Genomic DNA, 7260 nt, shown 5'->3' on the forward strand with positions numbered 1-7260 from the left:
GGAAAGAAAAGAAATCCTTAACAATTTTTTTCTTTCCCATTCTACCCACCAATAGTAAAAATTATCCACCCCCTCACCCCTGCTATGGTTTGCGTATTCCTCCAAAGTTCCTGTGTTGGGATTCATAATAGACAAGAGAGTTGCTATGGTTTGCGTATTCCTCCAAAGTTCCCGTGTTGGGATTCATGATAGACAAGAGGTTTAAAACCTTAATCACACTATAGTAACAAAAGGCGGGGCTTCTAGGAAAAGATTAGGATTAAGGTGGCCAGGTTGGAAGGGAACCCCATGACTGAGTCCTGATTGATTTGTAAGAGGAGACAATGAGGGGGCCAGCAGTCGGCATAGTCGCTGTGCCTCTGGACTCTCAAATGGCCAACCGTGGTTGGGGTCCCGGACCTAGTAGCTTGAGAATCATGCCAGGCACGTGTGCGTGCCTGCCCCAGATTCCAGGAGGAGAACGGCCATCCTCCCTGGGAGGGTGATTTCTCACTTTCCTTTTCAGTCTCTGTCTCTTTCTTGCTGGCGAGGACACATGCTCTAGCAGAAAATAAAGAGACATTGGAACAGAGACTCATGACGGGGATGCTCTGCCCCATTTCGCCCCTCCCTGGTGAGGTGATGCCCTAGGACTCTGCAAGACCCTCCCACGTGACCCCTGGACTTGGATCTCTGAACTGTGAGCTGAGAACATCTCTTTTCATAATCACCCAGTTTCAGGTGTTTTCTGTTATCAGCAATAGAACTCCCTTCCACCTTTCCACAGATAAACGAGAGGCCGACAGAGCACGCCACATCTTCAGATGGTACTGGAAGGCGCCATCCAGCCTCTCCCACCAACAGGAAGACCTTTAGCCACTTCTACTCCACCTAAACCACTGTCACAGGTTCTTAAAGGTTTGTCTTGGGACCAGCAGTTAGCGTAATGGCTATGTCGCTGGATTCCCATGTAGTCGACTACGGTTTGCATCCCGGACCCGGTGGCTTAAAACTCACGCCGGGCGCGTGTGCATGCATGCCCAAGATCCTGAGAGGAGAATGGAGGAGAAGGGATTGTGGTGTGGCCATCCCCCACTGGGGAGGTGATATCTTGCTTTCTGTCTCTCTGTCTCTCTCTGTCTGTCTGGTGAGTGCACGAGCCCTATAGCAAAAAAAAAAAAAAAGATTTGTCTTCCCCTGGGTCATTCTCAATAATAGCTTTGTTTGGAAAGATGACGGAGTGACATCTCAGGGTCCAGAAGCCACAACTGACCAAAGTTCTCCCATGTTACACCAACCCTGATGTGGTTCTTCCCAAAGAAAGAATTATAACTAGCTATGGTGAAACAGGAGGGAAAACAGCTTTCAAAATTTGAAGTTCTAAAAATCACTCATCTTTTTGGGACCAGCAGTTAGCGTAATGGCTATGTCGCTGGACTCCCACGTAGTAGACAGTGGTTCGTGTCCCGGACCCGGTGACTTAAAACTCACGCCGGGCGCGTGTGCATGCATGCCCAAGATCCTGAGAGGAGAGTGGAGGAGAAATCACCCACCAGGGGGAATAGCTGTGCCTCAATCCCTTCTCTTCCATTCTCCTCTTGGGATCCTGGGCAAGCACACATATGCGCCCAGCAAGAGTTCAAGTCACCAGGTCCAGGACTTGAACTGCTGTCGACTAGAGGGGAGCCCAACGATTTAGCCATTACACCAACTGCTGGTCCCAAGTGGCATGGTTGTTAAGTCACTGAACTCCCACATGGTCGTCCACAATTCAGCTACTCCTGGACCTGGTTGCTTGAAACTCACACCAGGTATGTGTGAGTACTGCTGGTCCCAAGTGGCATGGTTGTTAAGTCACTGAACTCCCACATGGTCGTCCACAATTCAGCTACTCCTGGACCTGGTTGCTTGAAACTCACACCAGGTATGTGTGAGCGCATGTGTGCCCAAAACCTGAAAGGAGGAGGACGGGGATGTGGCCATCTCCCCTGGGGGTTGGGGTGAGTCCTCACTTTCCCTCTCTGTCTCTGTCTGTCTCTCTCCAGCAAGCATATGTGCTCTATGTAAAATCTTTAAAAAAAGGTATATTAATTTACTTTTCTCCCACAAGAAAGAGAGACAGAGAGAGAGAACACCCTCAACAGGGTTTCGATGGCATGACCTGAACCCCAGTTCCAGTCGGCCCCAGATGACAGGGCTGGATGAGTTTGAGAAACGGACTTCATTTTCTTTAGTGTGTACATGGCATACTCAGGGAGGTCTCTGGAGGTCACATAGAACCTTCCCGCTGGGTCGGTATGGCAGAGTGCCATGTTTTCCTGCTGTGCCCCTGTCTGGCCTGTCTTATGACCACTTTTTGAACAGTAGACTAGGGTCCATCAGGTGGCATGGTGGTTAAGGACGCTGAACTCCCACATGGCCGACCGCGGTTCGAGTCCCGGACTTGGCGGCTTGGTTTCTCATTTTCTGTCTCTCTTTCTCTCTGTCTCTAGTTCAAGCATTAGGAAACCCAATACCTGCCTGATCACTATTACCCCGTTAATTACTTATTCTTTTGTGCACACAGTGTAGTGTACCTACTGTCAGCTTGATTTGGAGCGATAATCCATCTTGGAATCGCTGTCTCCACCTCTTTTTACAGAAAAACAAAACAGGAGCTGCCCCACGTCGGGACTGCCTCTCCGTCTGCCCTGTGTCTGGAGCAGTCTCTCTGCTCAGAGGTTTTCCACTTCACGCGACAGACCCTGTGTTGTCAGATGGGCACGTGCGTGGAGCTCTCTCCTGGGAAGCAGAACAAAAGCGCGTTGTTAGTATAAATGGTCTCACGTCTAATTCAGTTTTAGTTTCTAACTTGTTCCTCAACACTTGCCTTTCCTGTCACAGTGCAGAGAAGGCCCTGATTTACAGATAACAGCTGTAAATACATCTAAGCAGTCCTAGGCTGTCTCTTTATGTTTTCCAGCTAAATACTTCTGGAAGCTTGCCATGCAGAGATTTCTACTTTTCAAAATCAAATCACTACCTTACCAATAGTCGAAGTACTCGCTTTTCTTAATTAGTTCATATTGAGCCTGAAATGTTTCTTTGATAATATTCATTAGGAATCTCAAAATGTCATAAAATTAACAGCTTCAGTTTCATCTATTACATAACAATTCAATATTTTTAAATAGTCAAATTTATTTTTCCTTCCATGTTGAAATCAAATTGTAGGCTTTAATTTTAATGCTGACAGTCTGAAAACACTTAAAAGAAGGGTACTTTATGAATGCTAATCGAATTCATTTAGATTATTAACATTAGCAGGAAAATATGCAACAATTTCCAAAAATATCTAGAGTTCAAGTATTAATAATTTAAAGTATCATTTGAAATCCTCACATTTTAAACTTTCATAGGGATATACAATGGATTTCCAGATAAAAGCAATTTTTACGTCACTTCAATTAGGATTACAAGTAACTCTGAACACAATGAGATTGAAATTCTCTGTCTCAAAACTGAAACAAAAATGAAGTTAATAAAGATTTTATTTGACAAAACTGTCATAAAACACTTCCCTAACCAGCGTTGTTTTCCCATGATGCATACAATATGGCTTATATATGAAGATCTTGTAGGGTTTTTTTTTTTTTGCTTTAATTTCTTAATACAGGCAGTGTTATATTTTTGTCACCTTACGTAATAGAAAATTTTAAAATCTAAACACTTAAAAAGTTTAGTTTTTCAGGGTCAGCAGGTGGTATAGTGGTTAAGGTACTGGATCCCACATGGTCAACTCCACGGTTCGAGTCTCACACCCAGTGACTTGAAAACATGGTTGGATGTGAGTACAGGCCCAAAATTCCAAGAGACTGGAGAAGGAACTGCAGTGTGGCCATCTCCTCTGAGGGATGATTTCTCATTTTTCCTCTCTGTCTCTCTCTGTCTTCTTCAGCAAGTGTTAACACCCTATGACAAAAACAAAAAATAACAAATTCTAAAAATAAATAAACAAATAATAAATCTTTTAAAATTAGGCTTTTTTTTTTTTTGAGAGGTTTTTGCTATAGGCTGGGAGCGGCCGCCAGACAGACAAAAAGAGTCAAGAAAGTGAGAAATCACCCCCGAGTGGGGATGACCATGCCACAGTCCCTTCTCCTCCATTCTCCTCTCGGGATCTTGGGCACACACGCACATGCGCCCATCATGAGTTTTAAGCCACAGGGTCCTAGACGCGAACCTTAGTCAACTACGTGGGAGTCCAGCAACATAGCCATTACGCTAACTGCTGGTCCCTAAAAATTAGTTTTTGATATTCATGTTTTTATCACCTTTTTAAAAATTTTTAAATAACAAATTATAAAAAAAGCAATATCTGAAACTTCATCCACCTGGATTGTGAAAATGTTAAATATTCTGTAATAAAATTAATCTATCAATTATGTTGGCTTCACATACTGAGTGTTTTTTCCTACATGTTTACTAGGAAACTATTCTAGTGACATGTTTGCAATTTGTTGCTATTCTAACATATTTGTTACAATGTCAATAATAGAGGTTTATTAAAAGATTCTTTTTTAAGTTTTTGCCATAGGGTACCCATGCTTGCTGGAGAGACACAGAGAGCAGAATCTATCAATTATGTTGGCTTCACATACTGAGTGTTTTTTCCTACATGTTTACTAGGAAACTATTCTAGTGACATGTTTGCAATTTGTTGCTATTCTAACATATTTGTTACAATGTCAATAATAGAGGTTTATTAAAAGATTCTTTTTTAAGTTTTTGCCATAGGGTACCCATGCTTGCTGGAGAGACATAGAGAGCAGGAGAGGGAAAGTGAGAAATCCCCCCCACCAGAGGGGATGGCCATACCACAATCTCTTCTCCTTCACTTGCCTCTCAGAATTTGAGGCAGAAATGAACACACACCCAGAGGGATTTTCAAGCCACCAGGTCCAGGACTCAAACCATGGTTGGCCATGTGTGAATCCAGAGCCTTAACCACCATACCGCCTATTGGCCCCTATTAAAGAATGCTTTGACAGTACGCTTCTCTCCATTTGTGTCAGGTGGCAGGTTGCTTTTTTTTTTTTTTTCTTTAAAGTTTATTTTTCCTACGAGAGAGACAGCACCTTCCCCGTGGTCCCTACACCGCCACCCACACCTAATCTCTGTGACCGGAAGTCGGGATGCTGGCGTGCTTGGAGTGGTCTTTCCAGCCCAGCCCCTCCCACATGCGGATACAGTGGCGTTGCTGCTTCTCCACCGCCTGAGTCCTATGCTCGCGTTTAGTAATATTCGACATGAATTTCTTCACTCAAATTCACTACTTGTTAATATTGAGTGTATGCTAAAAGAAACTGAGAGCCTTCTCTATTTTTAATTATTCTTCTTATTTTTTTATTGAGAGTCTTCTTTCTATTTACACCTGGTTCCCTACTCAATATATACTGAATGTCTGCCCTCTATGGCGGAAACGGAAAGGCTGGAAGGGTTACAGGCCTGGAGAGTAACCGTGCATTCTGGAGACCGTGTGGGAGGAGAGCGGGAGATGGGGCAGGGGAGAGGGAGGAAACCAACAGGGAGAGGAAAGACACAAAGCATTTACGGTACTCAAAAATGGAAAATGATCTGTTGATGATAATATGTATGATAGTATCTTTAACTGGACTAATATATACTGTATTCATGCTGGGAAAATTCATTTTGACGATGTAATAATACACAGTAATTGAATATATAAGTAAAATAATAAAATACAGAAAAATTATACATGGTTGTGGTTTTCTGTTGTTTTGTTTTTTAAAGAGATTTTTGCTATAGGGTGTGTGTACTCTCCAGAGAGACAGAGACAGTGAGAAATCACCCCCTGGGGAGATAGCCACACTGCAATCACTTCTCCTCTATTCTCTTCTCGGGACTTTGGGCATGCACGCACATACACACACACACACACACACACACACACACACACACATCCCTGGCCTGAGTTTTAAGCCACCGAGTCTGGGACTTGAACCGTGGTTGATTACATGGGATTCTAACAATGTAACCATTACGTCATCTGCTGGTTCCAAAAATGTCTGTGTTTTAAATAATGTGGAATTTTTGAACATTTCACAAAATTTTATATGAACTTACTAAAGATCTGAGTAGTTTTTATACTGGTAAAAATAAAACCCAATAAGAAACAAGCTGTGTGCTATATTCTTTTCTCTTTAGATAGAGTTCTCCATGCTGAGGCCTTCCTGTGCCAGCCTCCCCGCTTGGACTGCAGACAGATGCCCCCATGCAGACTCTTCCTCAGACTGTCTCAGAGTTGCCCAGACCAGCCTTGAACTCACGATCCTCCAGCTTGGACTCCTCCAGTCACTGGTGCATGACATGTTTTCCTGCAATTAGGGAATGAACCTGGGCCTCCACATGGTCCCAGAAGACAAGCCACCATGGCTGGGTGAGGGTGTATCATGCATGCTAGATCTCGAATGATCTCTGTAAGTGCAAGTGAAGTTGGGTTGTTGGAAAAGTCACGACACAATTTTGCATGAAAAAAGCATAGAAAAATGTGTCATATTAGGTTTCTGAAAATCTAATATATTGTCTTATTTCATTTATTTATTTCGTTCCAAGTTTTTTGTCACAGAGTATGTGTACTCTCCAGAGAGCAACAGAGAGAGCCATTAGGAGGGAAAGTGAGAAATCACCTCCTAGGGGGAGAGCCATGCCACCCTCCCTTCTCTTTTCTCCTTCTGAGATCCTGAGCATGCACGCAGGTTCACCCAGGGTGATGTCAAGGCACCAGGTCTGGGACTCGAACTGCATTCGGCCATGTGGAGGTCTAGAACTGTATCTCCTACCCCACCTGCTGGCTCCTTCTTTACTTTTAGATCTGTAACTGACATGAGTTAGATAACGTTTGGTACTAATATTTGACATTGCATTTTGCGCCTAATCCCCATTAATGTATTTAAAATTTTGTTTGTTGACTTGTTTTCTGTCTTTAAATTATGAATCTATTTTTGAATTTTAAGAGTATACTATCTTACCAGAAATGACCATAGGTTTTACATGTATGTGTCTGTATGTACACATGTATGTATGTGTGCATGTGTGTGTAGTATGTATGTGATGTGCATGCATAAATCAAGAAATACCACAAAATCATAAAGTGTTGAATTTTTATTTATAGTTGCCACAAATGACCTGCTTCTTACCTGTTGCTGTTATTGTAAAACTGCTTTTCTTTTTTTCTTTTAATTTCTTTGTTTTTTTTTTTTTTTTTTTTTTTTTTTTGGA

The sequence above is a fragment of the Tupaia chinensis genome, unplaced genomic scaffold (assembly GCF_000334495.1).
Source record: "Tupaia chinensis unplaced genomic scaffold, TupChi_1.0 Scaffold000487_1, whole genome shotgun sequence".
NCBI classification, from domain to species: domain Eukaryota; kingdom Metazoa; phylum Chordata; class Mammalia; order Scandentia; family Tupaiidae; genus Tupaia; species Tupaia belangeri.